The following is a 20,139-nucleotide window of genomic DNA, read 5'->3' as shown; positions in this document are numbered from 1 at the left end:
GACCGGAGCTGAAGGCAGAGACTTAACCAGCTGTGCCACCCAGGCGCCCCATATTTAAAAAACTTTTCCATATATTTTTGCAATGAACATGTTTTGCTTTCTTTTAATGCTACAATCCCTGTTATACTGAGGTCCTAATCACTTAATTGGTTAATATTTGGTCAAAGAGGGATGAACTGAGTTAGGTGGTCTTCACAGAGGAGAGAACAGATGGTGACTTTCATTTTTTATGGACTCTGGGGTCTTGGTGTGGGGTGAGACAAGAGGTGCAAACACTACCTCTCTGGAGCCATGCTTAGTGAAGCCCCAAAGGAGCCATGCTCACTTTCTGGCACTGTGGAATATGATTCTCGTATTCATCCTAATGCAACACCAGATTCTGAACCCACATTTTTTCTGTGTGTATATGTATGTGTACTGGCTACCTGATCTTCAGTAACTCATTTCTCCAATAAAATATTAATAAATTAAGATCTATACTTCATATCAAATGAAATAAAATTATCATAGTTACATTTCCATTTATTTCTTTTTCTTATTTTGTGGAATGTCCAATGAGTGTAGCCTTTCAAGTTTGCCTGTCCCTAAAAAATGGAAACTAACAATGGAAAACCCTACACTCAGGGCATTAGGCAGATCTCAGTTCTTGGTGCAAAGATACAGAACACAGAATCAGTTTCAGACCCTGTGTTGCAAAAGAGAGCATGCCGTGAGATATGATGGTTCCTGGGGATAGTGTGTTAGAGAAACATAGACTACTTGCTCTCAGAGACATCTATGTGTGGCCTCCAGGAGTGTGTTTTTTCCTTCTCTCCTGAGCGAAACTCATACTGAATGATAGAGTGGCATTATGCAATAACGACAGAACCAAATGCTGGGCTCCAAGGGGAAAGAATGAGAGTGTGGAAGCTAGTGGGGTCACGGAGTGCCCGAACCCTGCTTCCTGGGCAGAAGTATGAAGAGGCAGCACAGGTCTATAAAGGTAATTTTTACAGGAACTCTGAGACCCCAGCAGGGCCTGGAAATAGCAGAAGAAATAATAAATATCATAACAGAAATGAAGTTAAGAGAACAGGGCTGAAGCAGCAGGGGCCATATGAATATGGAGATGTCTTAGCATCACCTCGAGTAGACCAATGGCCAAAGACCAGGAGGGGGGATGTGCCCTTCAGGGGTTGCTCCTCTAAGTGGAGGACAGCAAGGTCCACATGTCTGCTCCGGCTGCACTGGTATTGCTTAATAGCTACTAACTTGGAGGCAACCCCAGGGAGGTGGGAGAGAGGAGGGCTGGAGTGATTCCACTGAATTTCTGTAGCTGAATCAGGGCTCAAATTGTTATGACACTGATTCCATGGACTGGATTCATGTGTGTTGAACTGGTCTGCCCATCAGCTGGACCACTTCCCCATTCAAATGAGGCCAGCGCCGGAGGAGAGAAGGCAGTGGGGATGGGTCTGCAAAGCACAGAAATACAGCCTTTTTTTGTGCTTTTTGTTGTGCATACTGTCTGCTCACAGTCAGGATGGAGAACGGCCACAAGCTTGGCCATTTTGTACTCTTGAGCAGAGCCTCAGCTTTTGCTCTGGAATGGAGGCTGTATCTGGGTATCTCAAGGGGATTGGTAGCCAAAAGTGCTTTTATTTATGGGCATGTCAGAAAGTTAGAATCGAGGGGTGAGGCCTTGTTTTACAGAGTGGAGGAAATCCAGGGGCCCAAACATGGAGCTGGCCCTGTTTTCATTCACTGGTTCCATTTACCAGGCTCTCCTAACATACGAAGTTTACATTATGGTATCCGGCACATGTAGACTTTGGCTGGGGTTATCCTCCTGAGTTCAGAATTTATGATCGTGCAAACAGACATCCAAGCAAAGAGTAGGCGAGCCAGCATCATGAGAGAGGAGAGCCTTTATGCTGTTTCTTCGGCGGCCATGTTAACTCTGTCCTGACCAGCAGGAGAACAACAGACTCTCCATTTCCTCAAAAAGAGACTGGGTAGGAAGAAAATACTCTGAGACTCTGTTCTGGAGTTGGGGAAATGTAGCCTCTTGCTCTTTTGCTTTCAGTTTCCTGGAGCAGGATACTGAAGAAGGGAAGGGAGGCCACTGAGCCTTTTTCTGGCTCTAAGAAAATGAGGTCATTTGAGCAAGAGAAATAGCAGACCGGTCATTGAATAGCAGGACCCAGAAACCTTATAAATACTTCCTCATTAGGGCAACACAGCAGTTTCTGGCCAAACTCATAAGAGGGTCCTTTGAAGTCAACAGGAGTTAAATTGGAGTAAAGGCTGTGAGCATGCTCATAGCTTTGCTGGGGAGTGGTGTTATCCGGTCCCTGCGGAATTACGTTTAGTCAATGCCAGAGCACTTGCTGGATGAGGAAACCCAATCTAAGGAAAGAGAAAAATAAAACATTGACAGGATATGATGATTTATGTAATTACCTGGATATCACATGTAAATTATAAGTAAGTTACTTAATGTTCCCTTCGAGTGTACCTACTTTTTACACTGTCAGTGCATCTTTGTGCTGTAGCAGGGCATGCAGCAGTGAACACAATATTTGGGTCCTTTGTGCATTGTCACTGTCAGGGAAAAGAGAAGAGACAATGGAAAAAAGGGAACATGTAGTTACTCACCTATCATTGGCCAGAGTGTCATATACACTTGATTGTCATTACTTCCACTTTATGAGGAATGAGGCACGGAGGGGTTAAGTAATTTCTCCAAGATCACATAGCTAGAGCGTGGTTGAACCTGATTTAAAACTGGATCTATTTCATTGTCTTACTTCCTTTGTCCTCATCCTACTCAAAAACCTCTGGCTTTTATGCTCCCCACTCACACTGTACTGCTTTTGATGGTGTCACCAAAAATCTCAGTGGCCAAAACTGACCAGCATTTTTTAACATTTTGCTTGTTTTATGAGCAGTATTGCACACTGTTGGGCACTCACTCGTTTCCTGAATCTCTTTTCTTCCTGAAGTTTGGTGACTATGTTCTTCCTATTAAGTGTTGACTTCTTTGGCCACATTTTATCTGATATAACAAATAATAATATTTGTAGCAATATTTATTAAATGTTCCCTATCTTCTAAGTATGGTACCTTGTCTCCCAGTGAAATGTCACAGCTACTCTGTGAGGTATATTATTATTAGCGCTGTTGAGCACAGCAGAAAGTTGAGCTCTGAAGGTTTTTGTAAATTGAATAAAATGGCACAGTTCTGTAATTGCAGAGCCAGGTTAAAAACTGGGGTCTGTCAGGCTCTGGTCCTGTGCTGGCTGGGATTCCATGTCTACTCATGTCCTTCATTCTCTCTTCTCACCCTACACACTATCCTTGAACAATTCCACTCAAGGTCATGCTTTCATCTACATCCTAAATGTGGATGACTTTTTTTTTTTGTCTGATCGTATTTATTTGTCACTCATAGAAAAATCTCATTTTTGACTGGACTCAGACTTAGAGGTAGAAGCTCTCAGAGAGGACAGCCTCCATCTCTTGGCAATCTGTTCATGGCGTTTTTCTTTGGCCTCCTTCGTTCTCTTGGCCAAAAGTTTAGCATATTCTGCAGCCTCTTCCTTATTTTTCTTAGTGCGCTGCTTCTTCAAAGCAATACACCGCCGTTTGTGCTGGAAGACTCGTGGAGTAACAAGACGCTGAATCTTAGGCACTTTGGTTCTAGGTTTCTTCCCTACTTTGTTTAGGGGCTTTCTCACAACATACTGGCGGACATCATCTTCTTTAGAGAGATTGAAAAGTTTGTGGATTCTGCTGGCTCTTTTGGGCCCCAGGTGATGAGGCACAGTAGTATCAGTGAGTCCAGGAATATCCTTCTCCCCCTTTTTTTACAATGACCAATTGAGAACACTAAGATTGGCATCCACAATGCAACCCCGAAAAGATTTGCACTTTCTCTCTCCAGTCCGCCTTGGTCTATAGCAGGAATACCCCTTACTCAGCAGCAGGCAGACACGACCATGGATCAAGACACCCTGCTTCATGGGGAAGCCTTGTTTGTCATTGCCACCACTGATTCGGACCACATAACCTTTCCATTCTTCACCCAGAGCATCAGCAGCATCTTCTGTGGCCATACGCTTCTCATAAAAGGTACGAAGTTTGCGTTCATTGTCCACTTCAATGAGTTTCTGGCAGCCAGTAGCTGGGAAAGAGATGTTCAGCTTCATCCTGAAGCAGCCTACTGCCTCCGAGGCTCCACGAAAAAGAGCTGTGGATGACTTTTATATTTCTCTTGAGCACTATATCCTCTGTCCAACTGCTTTGATGGTCATTGTCCCCTGGGGCCTTCACCTTGAACATGCTCCAGGCTATCCCCATCTACCCCCTTGCCACGTTGCTTTTGAAACTGTCAGTTTTCACATGACCGTTGGAGGAGAAATTGGGAGGTATTCCTAGAGTCCTCCTTCCACCTGATCACATCCAAGCCCCAGGGTTCTTCCTCCTGAATCTCTCCCCATCTTGTTCTCACCCCCGCCTCACAGGTTCTCTTAGCTCCTTCTGTCTCTGAGCCAGAGGACCTCCATGTAATCTGCACGTTGTGATCTTCTCAACATCAAGTCTAATCATATCACACTGAATTCCTCAGGGTTGTCATGGTGGTTTCCTTAAAAATGTATTTTAAACAGAGGAATCTTATCTGCATTTAAAACTAAGATTAAACCCTGATAAATATGACAGGCAAAAGTAAGAAAAAGCACCAAAGCCTATCTGTTTGGCCTTCTCCTTTTTCCCTTAATGGGCTTCATTCGTTCATTCGTCTGTGCCTATTTCCTCAGCGCCAGCTATGTGCCAGCTCTCTGCCAGGTGCAGAGCATAAACCAGCAAGCCAAGGGGAACTTAAGTTCCTGCCTTCATAGGGCTCACATTCTAGCTATGGCAGCCAGATAAGGAGATAGGTGAGAAAGAAATTAGAAGTGTATGTGGTATGTCAGAGGGTGAGAGGAAACATTACACATGGTAAGAGATTAGGAAAAGCTCATTTGGGCATGGGTTCATCTCTCTCTTTTTTTTTAAAGGTTTTATTTATTTATTCATGAGAGAGAGAGAGAGAGAGAGAGAGAGAGGCAGAGGGAGAAGCAGGATCCCCTCTGAGCAGGGAGCCCAATGCGGGACCTGATCCCAGGACTCTGGGGTTATGACCTGAGCTGAAGGCAGACGCTTAACCATCTGAGCCACCCAGGCGCCCAGCATGGGTTCATCTCATAAAACAGGGTAGCCAAGGATGGCTTCTCTAATAGACTGATATTTGGTCAGAGATCTGAGGGAGGTGACACAGAGGGCCCTGGATGTGCTGGTGAAAAGCCCTCCAAGCCTAAGAAACAGGGTGCCAAAGCTCTGAGGTCTCAGAGCCCCGAGACCAGTGTGGCTGCAGGTGGGTGGGCGAGGGGATGGGGTTGGGCATGAGATCAGAGAAGTGTGGAGGGTAGCAGATTAGGTCATATCAGGTGTGGTAGGCCACTGTGGAGATTTGGATCAAATATGAGTGAAGCAGGGAGCCCCCCCCCAGAAAATTTTGAGCAGAAGGTCCACACAATATAATTTAGATTTTGAAAGTCAAACAATTCTATTGGTGGTAGGCTCTGGGGAAGCCAAGGCAGGAGCAGAGAGACCACATAGAAAGGTATTCCCAAACATTGGGTGAGAGATGGTGGTGGCCTGACCAAGAGAGGAAAGGAGAGAGGTAGTCAGAGGTAAGACCAGTTGTCAAGGTAACGGAGTTGCAGTGCAGATCCAGAGCAGGGTGTGAAAACTGAGGGTCTGTGAGATAAACTCACATATGCCTTGGAAAGCCTAGAGATCCTCCTGACCAGGTCCCCAACCGTTGTCCAACCTTGTTGCAAAACATCCCTTGCTGCCTGGGCCATGGTGATGCTGGTCATGCCCAGAGCCTACCACCTTCTCTCTAGACTGGCACCTTTGCATGAGCTGTTTCCTCTTTCTTAGATCTTTCTTTCCTCTTTCTAGACCTTTGCAAAGTCAACCTTTAAATCCCAGTTCAAATGCTCCTGCTTTTTGAAACCTTCCCTTTTTCCCCAGGTTTGGATTCTTCTTCTTCTATGCTTAAATATAGTTTATTCATAACCCCATCAAATTAACGACTTGGTGTATTGTAATCAATTATTGTTTTATCCCCTAAGTTGTTAAGCTCCTTGAATGTCTAGACTGAGTCATTTTATCTGGTATCCTTAGCACTTACCTTGCTGTTGGCCTGTAACGAGTGTTTTATAAGCACTTTCCTGAATAATAAATAAGTGAGTTTAAACTTCAAAACTCATTTCAGAATGTGAGTAGTGTTCCAAGTGTGAGCCCAACTTGAGCAACAAGACTCTGGGGGCCAAATTTCCCCTGAATGTTCCACGGTGTGAGCAGAAGTTTGGAATGTGACTCCCACAGATCAATTGCAGTTTTGCTTTTATGAGAGTTTTGCACATCAAGTATCCATCAGCAAGTTCCTTGAGTTGGGGAAATGGGAGCTGGAGGAAGCGCTGTGTTGACACGGAAGATGGGCCATCCACTGTTTAGGATTCCTTGGCCATTTGCAGAGCTTTTTTGAAGGTAATTGAACTCATATAAATTGATTTTTTTGCTATAAAACCTTACTTTCTGCAACATATAAAATATGTATGTGGAATACTACCCAGTCCCGGGATGCCAGAAACTATCCCATGTTAAGAGATGCATCATGAGACTCATGACTCCTAATTTGCACACTGGACACTTTCCCTGAACTGGGAGGTTTCTTTAGGAAAGGAAATCTCTCCTTCCAGTCTAACCCGTGGCTTGACACCATTGCTTGGGGTGTTATTTGTATGAACACACATGTTTTTAAAAGTAAAAGCAGAAACATTTGGGTCAAAGATTTCTATTTCACAACAGGACTCACAGAAATATATGGATAGCCATGCTGCAATCTGCCAGCTGTCAGTCGTTAGAAAAAGCTCTGCTGGAAATTAGTTTTCAAGGGCATTTTTAGTAGTTGTTGATTTAAAACCAAGGAATAATGGAATGAAACAGATTTGAAGCAGGATCTGCATGTTCCTAAGAATGAGAAATAAAAATTATTATGTGCTATTTCTATCCAGACACTTCACATTCTTTATCTCGTTTAATTCTGACAACAGCTTTTCAAGGTATTTTATTCCCACTTTCCAAATGAGAAATTAGAGGCTTAAGGTCACATAGCTAGTTAGGGGGAAAAAAAGTCAGTTTAAAAAAAAAGTGCTGTCAAATTACAAAGTTCTTTCTACTATACACTGATGCCTTTTTGTCTTGGTTATTTCTTATAAGGAACACTTTAATTCTGCAGATACACGCACTGTTTAAATAAGTTTTTTGGTGGTGTTTATAAATCATCTTTGAATAGATGACCTTACGTCTTGGTTTGCCCTGGACACCTCTGCTTTATGGCTATTGCCTTGGTAAAATTATTCATAACACTGTCTCTCACTCTTAGCATTGTTTCAGTCTGGAAAATAAATTATATGGTCACCCTCTCTTTGAATCGGTAGATCACACTGCTTATTCAGTTGCTTCCTGGTGAATCCTTTGCCCAAGCTGTGGGGCTAGTGTTTTTGTTATCTTTGTTTTTATTTTCACATTAACTGCTTAGCTTCTAGAACCATCTAGATCATCAGAAATGCAGGAAAAAAATCCAAACAGAATCATTATACCACAAAGCCAACAAGGCAGTGAAAACTGATTTTAGTTCACTGAACAGATTGAGAATTTTTCCAGTTGTTCATCTGGAGAACCAGATTTAAATTGTGTTGTGTTAGAAACACTGATATGTTAAAAAAAAGTATATATATATGCACACATCTATATAAATTGTGTGTACACATACACACACATACACACATGATGGTGGAGAGCAGTTCTCTGTAGGGTTGGCAGTTGGCAGGCAGAGAACCTGTGAATTTCAAATAAGGAAGAAGTTGATCCTATAAGTCCCATATAAAAATAACTTATTCTGTATTTCTCAAGACCTGGAATCTTCCTTTAATGGTAAAGCATGTCCCTTATGCCCCTTCTCTGGGTTATCTGGGTGTGAATCTGGATGAGACAACCTTCCTTTTGTCTTAGTAAGCCTGGTCATGAAGATAAAGATCCAGAGGTAAACCTTTAAAATGTGTGTTAAGCAATGCCCCAAAGCCATTGTACTCTTCCCAGCCACTGGCTTGCCTTTTTAGGGTAGCCCATTCCTCATCTGTGCCAGCTATTCTTGTGGGACTCCACTTCCTGTATTGCTCCAGCTAATTGAATTCCCTAGCGGGATTAAAGCATTTTTGTGCTGGCTTGAGAACAGAGGAGTCCAAATGCATAAACTGTAAATACTGATGACAACAGAATCTCATCCCTCCTGTTATTTATTTTGAGATTTTTGCTGGGGCAATAGTTTTATGTTTGACATTTATATAGGTCACAGTGAGCTAATAGCCATCTGCCATCTGGGGACTCTTTTGTAATGAACATTATAGAAGACTATGGAAAAATTCTCTGGCATTTCTGATTTGCACACAAGCAGAGATGAGGCTGCTCTTTACAATATGCTATTTCTGCTCACATTAGTCATGTGCTCCACCTAGATGCTCACTCACACTCAAGCATGCAGGCATGGTGCCCTGGGAGCCTGGGCTGAGCTAAGTCAAAGCTAATTTCTCTGTTGTTCTCAGATACATCTTTTGGCAGTGAAGATGAGTTCTGGCTTTCAAGCTAAAGGCTTCAGCAGACTTCCCATAGATCTAATGTTACCTGGGCTAGACGATGAGTTTTCAATGAGCCCTGCTTGTTTGATTTTCAAAAGAATGGTGACTGTAGGAAACAACCCCGAGTATGTTGCCTACAGACAGCCTGGTGCCATTAAAAGGGCACATACTGCCTAATTAGAAGACTTGCACTCATTCAAATCAGACCCTCACTTGAACTCTTTAAGTCTCCATTCTTTCATCTATAAAATAGAAAATGTTGACCTTATTTATTTTGAAAATCACATGAAATTACACATATGAAACATCTAACACACCACTTGGTAAATACAATTTCCCCTTTCAGTTGTTAATATCACTTCTTTATCCTTCTTTAACTACCCCCCACTTTCCTAGTAAGGATAGGGAGCCCTGGGGTGGTAGATGTAGGTAGGGAAGGATGAAAGGAGAAAAACTTCCTTTTAATTCAGCGTGCTTCCTCAGTTCTACCACTAACACCCTGGTCAGTGGGTCTCATCACTCAGAGGGCCTGAGAGACTCTGATTGATGTTGCAATGGCTGGTTTGTGGGTGTTGGCAAGCTCAGTTTAATCCTTCCCGTAGGTGTTGGTTCAGCAACCCATGCAATGGAAGAAAAGAGAGGGCTCATACTCACCAAGACCCATGGGCGGATCTGGTCTACTTGGTGAGGCCCCAGGGAAGAACAGGGAGGGGGCAAAGGGATTTCTGGTAGTGTTTGGAAGATGAATGACTCACAGGCAAGATGTGAGACTGTGGAGGTGGCAACTCTGTCTCTCTCGAGTTACCGGGACCCATTCTTGCTGTTTTTAGGTCACTGCAGTTCTTTTCAATAGGTAGTAAGATATTTCTCCAGACCCAGTCTGAACTCAAAGATGGAGAAGGAAAGAAAGCATGTAGGCTAGCATAGACCAGATTGTATCCATCCCTGTATGAAGAGTGACTTGTTGGACCAGAACATTCTGCTTTGCCTGGTCTCTGTTCCATTTTTCTTGGACTTTGGAATAAATGACCCTTTTTGTACCTAACTAAAGAGAACTAATATGTAGCACTTGGATCCTCTGTTATCAGTTATGTTGTGAGATGAGATTTCTGATTGGACCATTTGTTGTCCCTACAGCTTAATGGCTTTTTGTTTTATTAATTTGTTTACCACTGATGTTACTAGAATTGAATTTAAAACATCTCCTTGCCTCCACAACACTAATCTGGAATCCTGAAGCTGGTCATCTCCAATCTCAGCCACGCTTCAGCCCTTCTCCTTCTTTGTTTGTATTTACTCTTTTTTGTTAACTCTCCATTTATGTTTTTCCTCTGCCAGTCCACAGTTGGTTTTTTTTTTAAGATTTTATTTATTTATTTGACAGAGAGAGCACAGCGAGAGAGGGAACACAAGCAGGGGGAGTGGGAGAGGGAGAAGCAGGCTTCCCGCTGAGCAGGGAGCCCGATGCAGGGCTTGATCCCAGGACCCTGGGATCATGACCTGAGCTGAAGGCAGATGCTTAATGACTGAGCCACCCAGGCGCCCCTCCACAGGTTTTATTTTTTATTATTTTATTTTATTTTAATTTTATTTCAATGTTATGTTAGTCACCATACACCATTAGTTTTTGATGTAGTGATTCACGATTCATTGTTTTCATATAACACCCAGTGCTCCATGCAGTATGTGCACTCCTTAATACCCATCACTGAACTAACCCATCCCCCCACCCCCCTCCCCTCTAAAACCCTCATTTTGTTTCTTGGAGTCCATAGTCTCTCATGGTTCGTCTCTCCCTCCGATTTCCGCCCCCTTCATTTTTCCCTTCCTTCTCCTAATGTCCTCCATGCTATTCCTTATGTTCCACAGATAAGTGAAACCATATGATAATTGACTTTCTCTGCTTGACTTCTTTCACTTAGTATAATCTCCTCCAGTCCCATCCATGTTGATGCAAAAGTTGGGTATTCATTCTTTCTGATGGCTGAGTAATATTCCATTGTATATACGGACCCCATCTTCTTTATCCATTCATCTGTTGAAGGACATCTTGGCTCTTTCCAGTTTGGCTATTGCGGACATTGCTGCTATGAACATTGGGGTGCATATGGCCCTTCTATTCACTATATCTGTGTCTTTGGGGTAAATACCCAGGAGTGCAATTGCTGGGTCATAGGGTAGCTCTATTTTTAATTTTTTGAGGCACCTCCACACTGTTATCCAAAGTGGCTGTATCAACTTGCATTCCCACCAACAGTGTAAGAGGGTTCCCCTTTCTCCACAACCTCTCCAACATTTGTTGTTTCTTGCCTTGTCCATTTTTGCCATTCTAACTGGTGTAAGGTGGTATCTCAATGTGGTTTTGATTTGAATTTCCCTAATGGCTAATGATGATGAACATTTTTTCATGTGTCTGTTAGCCATTTGTATGTATTCTTCAGAGAAGTGTCTGTTCATATCTTCTGCCCATTTTTTTGACTTGATTATTTGTTTTTTGGGTGTAAAGTTTGAGAAGTTCTTTATAGATCTTGGATACCAGACCTTTATCTGTAGTGTCATTTGCAAATATCTTCTCCCATTCTGTGGGTTGCCTCTTTGTTTTGTTGACTGTTTCCTTTGCTGTGCAGAAGCTTTTTATCTTGATGAAGTCCCAAAAGTTCATTTGTGCTTTTGTTTCACTAGCCTTTGGAGATGAATCTTGAAAGAAGTTGCTGTGGCCAATGTCAAAGAGGTTACTGCCTATGTTGTTCTTTAGGATTTTGATGGATTCCTGCCTCACATTGAGGTCTTTCATCCATTTTGAGTTTATCTGTGTGTATGGTGTTAGAGAATGGTCAAGTTTCATTCTTCTGTATATAGCTGTCCAATTTTCCCAGCACCATTTATTGAAGAGACTTTTTTTCCATTGCATATTTTTTCTTGCTTTGTCAAAGATTATTTGACCATAGAATTGAGGGTCCATTTCTGGGATCTCTCTTCTGTTCCATTGGTCTATATGTCTGTATTTGTGCCAGTACCATGCTGTCTTGGTGATCGCTGCTTTGTAATATAGCTTGAAATCAGGCAATGTGATGCCCCCAGCTTTGCTTTTCTTTTTCAACATTTCCTTGCCAATTCGGGGTCTTTTCTGATTCCATACAAATTTTAGGATTGTTCCAGCATTTTGAAAAATATCATTGGGATTTTGATTGGGATGGCATTGAAGGTATAGATTGCTTTGGGTAGCATAGACATTTTTTTTTGTGGGATTCTTTTTTTTTGTATATATATATATTTTTTATTGTTATATTAATCACCATACATTACATCATTAGTTTTTGATGTAGTGTTCCATGATTCATTGTTTGTGTATAACACCCAGTTCTCCACGCAGAATGTGCCCTCTTTAATACCCATCACCAGGCTAACCCATCCCCCCAACCCCCCTCCCCTCTAGAACCCTCAGTTTGTTTTTCAGAGTCCATCGTCTCTCATGGTTTGTCTCCCCCTCCAATTTACTCCCCTTCATTCTTCCCCTCCTGCTATCTTCTTTTTTTTTTCTTAACATATATTGCATTATTTGTTTCAGAGGTACAGATCTGTGATTCAACAGTCTTGCACAATTCACAGCGCTCACCATAGCACATACCCTCCCCAATGTCTATCACCCAGCCACCCCATCCCTCTCACACCCCCACCACTCCAGCAACCCTCAGTTTGTTTCCTGAGATTAAGAATTCCTCATATCAGAGGGTTTGAAACATGGCGGACGATGTGGACCAGCAACAAACTACCAACACTGTAGAAGAGCCCCTGGATCTCATCAGGCTTGCCTGGATGAGCGAATTTATGTGAAAATGAGAGAGAGCTTCGAGGCAGATTACATGCTTATGATCAGCATTTAAATATGATATTGGGAGATGTGGAAGAAACTGTGACTACTATAGAAATTGATGAGGAAACATACAAAGAGATATATAAATCAACAAAACTGAATTTTCCAATGCTTTTTGTCCGGGGAGATGGTGTTGTACTAGTTGCCCCTCCTTTAAGAGTTGGCTGAAACAAAGAATTTATCATATATGGAATATAGGAGCTTTTGTATGATTGCCTCTTTAAATGTAGAAGACATTCAAAAGAGAAACCTGTGTAAATTTTGATATTAAGAAATGACCAAGGATTCTTCCACTCCTGAAACGAGTTGATTTGGGATAACTAAAAAATTCTTAAGCTAAAGGGCATTTTAATTTTTTTCCAACCCTTTCAATAAATGTGATCATTAAGAAAAAAAAATTCCTCATATCAGTGAGGTCATATGATACATGTCTTTCTCTGATTGACTTATTTCACTCAGCATAACACCCTCCAGTTCCAACCACATCATTGCAAATGGCAAGATCTCATTCCTTTTGATGGCTGCATAATATTCCATTGTGTATATATACCACTTCTTCTTTATCCATTCATTTGTCGATGGACATCTTGGCTCTTTCCACAGTTTGGCTACTGTGGACATTGCTGCTATAAACATTGGGGTGCACATACCCCTTCAGATCCCTACATTTGCATCTTTGTGGTAAATACCCAGTAGTGCAATTGCTGGATTGTATGGTAGCTCTATTTTCAACTTTTTGAGGAACCTCCATACTGTTTTCCAGAGGGGTTGCAACAGCTTGCATTCCCTCCAAGTGTAGGAGGGTTCCCCTTTTTCCGCATCCCCACCAACATCTGTCATTTCCTGACTTGTTAATTTTAGCCATTCTGACGGGTGTGAGGTGGTATCTCATTGAGGTTTTGATTTGGATTTCCCTGATGCTGAGCGATGTTGAGCACTTTTTCATGTGTCTGTTGGCCATTTGGATGTCTTCTTTGGAAAAATATCTGTTCATGTCTTCTGCCCATTTCTTGATTGGATTATTTGTTCTTTGGGTGTTGAGTTTGATAAGTTCTTTATAGATTTTGGGTACTAGCCCTTTATCTGATATGTCATTTGCAAATATTTTCTCCATTCTGTCGGTTGTCTTTTGGTTTTGTGGACTGTTTCTTTTGCTGTGCAAAAGCTTTTTATCTTGATGAAATCCCAATAGTTCATTTTTGCCCTTGCTTCGCTTGCCTTTGGTGATGTTTCTAGGAAGAAGTTGCTGTGGCTGAGGTCGAAGAGGTTGCTGCCTGTGTTCTCCCTTAGGATTTTGATGGACTCCTGTCTCACGTTTAGGTCTTTCAACCATTTGGAGTCTATTTTTGTGTGTGGTGTAAGGAAATGGTCCAGTTTCATTCTTCTGCATGTTGCTGTCCAATTTTCCCAACACCATTTGTTGAAGAGACTGTCTTTTTTCCATTGGACATTCTTTCCTGCTTTGTCAAGATGAGTTGACCATAGAGTTGAGGGTCCATTTCTGGGCTCTCTCTTCTGTTCCATTGATCGTTGTGTCTGTTTTTGTGCCAGTACCATACTGTCTTGATGATGACAGCTTTGTAATAGAGCTGGAAGTCCGGAATTGTGATGCCGCCAGCTTTGCTTTTCTTTTCCAACATTCCTCTGGCTATTTGGGGTCTCTTCTGGTTCCATACAAATTTTAGGATTATTTGTTCCATTTCTTTGAAAAAAGTGGTTGGTATTTTGATGGGGAGTGCATTGAATGTGTAGATTGCTCTAGGTAGCATTGACATCTTCACAATGTTTGTTCTTCCAATCCATGAGCATGGAACGTTTTTCCATTTTTTGTATCTTCTTCAATTTCTTTCATGAGTATTTTATAGTTTTCTGAGTACAGATCCTTTGCCTCTTTGGTTAAATTTATTCCTAGGTATCTTATGGTTTTGGGTGCAATTGTAAATGGGATCGACTCCTTGATTTGTCTCTCTTCTGTCTTGTTGTTGGTGTATAGGAATGCCACTGATTTCTGTGCATTGATTTTATATCCTGCCACTTTACTGAATTCCTGTATGAGTTCTAGCAGTTTTGGGTTGGCTAAAGGGTGGGGTGGAGTCTTTTGGGTTTTCCACATAAAGTACCATATCATCTGCAAAGAGTGAGAGTTTGACTTCCTCTTTGCCGATTTGGATGCCTTTGATTTCTTTTTGTTGTCTGATTGCTTAGCATAGACATTTTAACAATGTTTATTCTTCTGATCCATGAGCATGGAACGTTTTTCCATCTTTTTGTGTCTTCTTCAATTTCTTTCATTAGTGTTCTGTAGTTCCTAGGGTATAGACCCTTTACTTCTTTGGTTAGGTTTATTCCGAGGTATCTTATGGTTTTTGGTGCTATTGTAAATGGAATCGTTTCTCTAATTTCTCTTTCTACAGTTGCACTTTAGTGGATAAGAAAGCAACTGATTTCTGTGCATTGATTTTGTATCCTGCCACATTACTGAATTGCTGTATGAGTTCTAGTAATCTGGAGGTAGAGTTTTCTGGATTTTCCACATAAAGTATCATGTCATCTGCAAAGAGAGAGAGTTTGACTTCTTCTTTGTCAATTTGAATACCTTTTATTTCTTTTTGTGGTCTGATTGCTGTTGCTAGGAATTCTAGTACTATATTGAATAATAGTGGGGAGAGTGGGCATCCTTTTGTGTTCCTGATCTTAAGGGAAAGGCTCTCAGCTTTTCCCCACTGAGGATGATAATCGCTGTGGGCTTTTCATAGATAGATTTTATGAACTTGAGGAATGTTCCTTCTATCCCTATGCTCTGAAGAGTTTTAATTAGGAAAGGATGTTGTATTTTGTCAAATGCTTTTTTTGCATCAACTGAGAGGACCATATGGTTCTTCTCCCTCCTCTTATTAATGTGATCTATCACACTGATTGATTTTCGAATGTTGAACCACCTTTGCAACCCCGGGGATAAATCCCACTCGGTCGTGATAGATGATCCTTTTAATGTATTGTTGGATCCTATTAGCTAGGAATTTGTTGAGGATTTTGGAATCCGTATTCATCAGGGATATTAGTCTGAAATTCTCCTTTTTGATGGCGTCTTTGCCTGGTTTGGGGATTAAGGTAATGCTGGCCTCATAGACTGAGTCTGGAAGCTTTCCTTTGGTTTCTATTTTTTGAAACAGCTTCAGGAGAGTAGGTATTTTTTTCTTCTTCGAATGCTTGGTAGAATTCCCCAGGGAATCCATCAGTCCAATCCTGGACTCTTGTTTTTTGGGTTTTTTGATAACTGTTTCAATCTCGTTACTGGTTATTGGACTATTCAGGTTGTCAATTTCTTCCTGTTTCAGTCTTGGCAGGCTATAGGTTTCCAGGAAGGCATCCATTTCTTCCAGGTTGCTCAATTTATTGGCATATAGTTGTCAATAATAATTTCTTTTTTTTTTAAAGATTTTATTTATTTATTTGACAGAAAGAGACACAGCAAGAGAGGGAACACAAGCAGGGGGAATGGGAGAGGGAGAAGCAGGCTTCCCGTGGAGCAGGGAGCCTGATGCGGGGCTCGATTCTGGGACCCTGTGATCATGACCTGAGCCGAAGGCAGACACTTAATGACTGAGCCACCCAGGCACCCTGTTGATAATAATTTCTAATAATTATTTCTATTTCCCTGGTGTTAGTCATGATCTCTCCCCTTTTATTCATAATTTTATTAATTTGGGTCCTTTCTCTTTTCTTTTGGATAAGTCTGGCCAGGGGTTTATCAATCTTGTTAATTCTTTCAAAGAACCAGCTTCTAGTTTTGTTGATCTGATCTACTGTGTTTCTGGTTTCTCATTCATTGATCTCTGCTCTAATCTTAATCATTTCTCTTCTAATGCATGGCTTTTTCTCTAGTTCTTTAAGGTGTAAAGTTAGTTGGTGAATTCGGGATTTTTCTATTTTTTTTTTTTTGAGTGAGGCTTCGATGGCTATGTATTTCCCCCTTAGGACCACCTTTGCAGTATCCCATACGTTTTGGACTGATGTGTTTTCGTTCTCATTGATTTCCACGAATTGTTTAAATTCTTTGATTTCCTGGTTGACCCAAACATTCTTGAGCAGAGTGGTCTTTAGCTTCCAAGTGTTTGAATTTCTTCCAAATTTTTTCTTGTGATTGAGTTCCAGTTTTAAAGAATTATGTTCTGAGAATATGCAGGGAATAATCTCAATCTTTTGGTGTCAGTTGAGACTTGATTTGTGACCCAGTATGGGGTCTATTCTGGAGAAAGTTCCATGTGCACTCAAGAAGAATGAGTATTCTGTTGTTTTAGGGTGGAATGTTCTGTATATATCTATGAGGTTCATCTGGTCCAGGGTGTCATTCAAAGCTCTTGTTTCTTTGTTGATTTTTGGCTTAGATGATCTGTCTATTGCTGAGAGTGGAGTATTGAGGTCTCCTACAATTAACATATTGTTATCAATATGACTCTTTATTTTGGTTAACGGTTGGCTTATGTAGATGGCTGCTCCCATGTTGGGGGCATAGATATTTACAATTGTTAGATCTTCTTGTTGGATAGACCCTTTAAGAATGATATAGTGTCTTTCTGTGTCTCTAACTACAGTCTTTAGCTTAAAATCTAATTTGTCTGATAGGAGAATTGCTACCCCAGCTTTCTTTTGAGGTCGATTGGCATGGAAGATGGATCTCCATCCCTTCACTTTCAGTCTGGATGTATTTTTAGGTTCAAAATGAGTCTCTGGTAGACAGCATATGGATGGGTTCTGTCTTTTTATCCAATCTGCAACCTGTGCCGTTTTATGGGAGCATTTAGGCCATTCGCAATAAGAGTGATTATTGAAAGATATGAATTTATTGTTATCATGTTTCCTGTGAAGACGTTGTTTTTATAGATTATCTCTGTAAATTTCTGTTCTATATCACTCTTGGGGTCTTTCTCCTTTTATAGAACCTCCCCTTAATATTTCTTGCAGGGTTCGCTTAGTGGTCACATGTTCTTTCAGTTTCTGCCTGTCTTGGAAGCTCTACATCTCTCCATCCATTCTAAATGACAGCCTTGCCGATAAAGTATTCTTGGCTGCATGTTCTTCTTGTTTAGTACCTGAATATGTCTTGCCAGCCCTTTATGGCCTCCTGGGTCTCTGTGGATAGGTCTGACGTTATTCTGATGTTCCTCCCTCTGTACGTAAGGAATCTCTTCCCCTTAACTGCCCTTAAGATGGTTTCCTTGGTTCTAAGATTTGTGAGTTTTACTATTACATGCCAGGGTGTTGGCCTGTTTTTCTTGATCTTGGGAGGGGTCCTCTCTGCCTCTAGGACATGAATGTTTGTTTCATTCTCCAGATTAGGGAAGTTCTCAGCTACCATTTGCTCAAATATATCTTCTAGTCCTCTCTCTCTCTCTCCACCCCTTCAGGGATCCCAATAATTCTGACATTGGAATGTTTCATGGTGTCACTTATTTCTCTGATTCTATTTTCATGGATTTTGAGTTGTTTTTCCCTGGCCTCCTCCTTTTCCTTTTTGTCTATTAATTGGTCTTCTAGATCACTAATTCATTCTTCTGACTCACCCGAGCTGTTAGATTATCTAGATTAGATTGGATCTCATTGATAGTATTTTTACATTCTGCTAGTTCAGCTTTCATTTCTGCATTTAGAGACTCTATGTTGCCACTAATCAATTTCTCCATTCTAGCTGTTGTCTTCACAATTGCTACCCTGAATTCCATTCCCGACATCTTGGTTATATCTGTATCCATTTGTAAATCTGTGGCAGAAGTCACAGTCTCTGAGTCTTTCCTATTTTGGGGGTTCCTCTTCTTAGTCATTCTGTTGAGGGGTGGTTGAGGGAATGTACAGAGTCCAAATTATTGATCACAACTCAAGCAAGATGCACCTGTTTTATAGGGATCTTAAGGTTGTTGGCCTCTTGTTCTCCTAACCTGTCTTCTGGGGGAGGGCCCTGCCATGCTGTTACTCAGGCAACCCTGTTTGTGTAGAGTTGCCCTGTCCCCTATGGTGGGAATGGGCTAGTGAAAACCTGTTTTTTGGGGGTTTTGTTCTCTTGCAGCTTTCCCTGGTAGCTTTCTGCATCCTTTCTGAGAGTTGGAACAAAAGAGATCATTTCCAACCCTCTGCTTCAGAGCAGAGAGATTGCAGTCTGTTCTTCAGTGAGGTCGCCAGGCCACACTATCTCTGTTTCTGTCTGTGCTGCTATAAACTGCAGCATCCTGGGTTGTGTACCCCTCAGCAGGGCTCCCAGTCCTCGCCTCCAGGTTGGGGCACGTCTCTGCCCTTTATGCTTCTAAAACCACCAGCCACCCCCAGGTCACACGTGTGGCCCTGCCGCTCCTGGTTTCAGTCAGGGGGCTGCCCTAAAGTCCTTTCTGCACCACTACCGGTCTGCTAGTCTGTGCTCGGTCCCCAGTGCATGAAGCTATCACTCACCAGTGGTGTAGGATCCCCACAGCTCCCTTCCCCCTTCTGTTTATCTTCCAATATGTGCCCACGGAATCATGGCTCCCCACTTTGTACCTCGAAACCAACGGCCTGTGATATTCTGCTTGTAGCGATCCAGATCTATCTTCTTACATCTCAGGCTGATTTCGTGGGTGTTCAGAGCTCAATTTTGGGGACCAGTTGGGATAGGGCCCCTACTCATCTGCCATCTTTTCCTCCCACAGGTTTTATTAGGACAAGGACCATACCATTTCAACTTGGTATATCCTTAGCACCTAAGTAATTTGTGCATAAGAACATACTAATACAAGTTCATTAAAGAAATCAAGGAATGACATTAAGGTAGAGGAAGGTGCCTATGGCTATCCATGTGCCATTGCATCTTTCATGAAGAGTATAGATGACCAACCCTTCAGAGAGGCCTGTGCCCATTGTAAAGGAGCTCTTTCTTTTATTATTATTTTTATAGCACTCTTTTATTTTTCTACATGGCATTTAGTACCATCTGTAATTATGTTTATTTATGCAACCACTTACTTATTTTTCCTCTCCCTTAGTGGATTATAAGAAACCCCATGAAGGAAGGACTATGTGTGTTCATTACGTGTAGCCATAGCTAGGCAAGGTGCCTGGTACAAAGTAGGAGCTTAATTTAAAAAAATAATAATTAATGAGTAATGAAAGTTCCTACTTGAAAAGCTGCCCTAAGAGTACTTCCTAGTGGCTATAAGACCTTGTGTAGCCTGATTTTCTACACTTGGTGAGGAAGGAGGGAAGAAAGGAAGACTTGCCAACTGAGACAGTGTTCCTATGTAGTAGAATGAGCTAGGCAAGAGGGGACTGGGTTCTAGTTCTGGTTGTGGCCTTAGAGAAGTCACCATTAGATAAGGTTACTTCTGGGTCAAACAGGTGTTGGTAGCAGCTGGTATCTAAGGAAATTTTCAGCACTGTAATATGCTTTGGAGCAATACACTTAGTGCTGATTCTCTCCTCAGAACCAAGCATTCTTCTGCATTTCAATAAATGTTAATAAATTAAAACAAATAAGCAAACCAAAACTATTTACCAACTCCAGGTCCCTAG

General features: G+C 41.6%; 2 pseudogenes; one reads left to right on the top strand and one right to left on the bottom strand.

Moving 5' to 3' along the window:
- Positions 1–3,440: 3,440 nt before the first annotated feature.
- Positions 3,441–4,199, bottom strand: LOC114198158 (small ribosomal subunit protein eS6 pseudogene; annotated as a pseudogene).
- An 8,271-nt stretch (positions 4,200–12,470) lies between these two features.
- LOC114198151 (U6 snRNA-associated Sm-like protein LSm3 pseudogene) lies at positions 12,471–12,771 on the top strand (annotated as a pseudogene).
- The last annotated feature ends 7,368 nt before the right edge of the window (positions 12,772–20,139 follow it).

Source organism: Eumetopias jubatus, unplaced genomic scaffold (genome assembly GCF_037043125.1).
Source record: "Eumetopias jubatus isolate StellerSeaLion01/CBP00866 unplaced genomic scaffold, mEumJub1_p1.0 scaffold_2, whole genome shotgun sequence".
NCBI lineage: Eukaryota > Metazoa > Chordata > Mammalia > Carnivora > Otariidae > Eumetopias > Eumetopias jubatus.
Note: the sequence above shows the minus strand (reverse complement) of the source record. Positions and strands in the feature narration are given on the sequence as shown.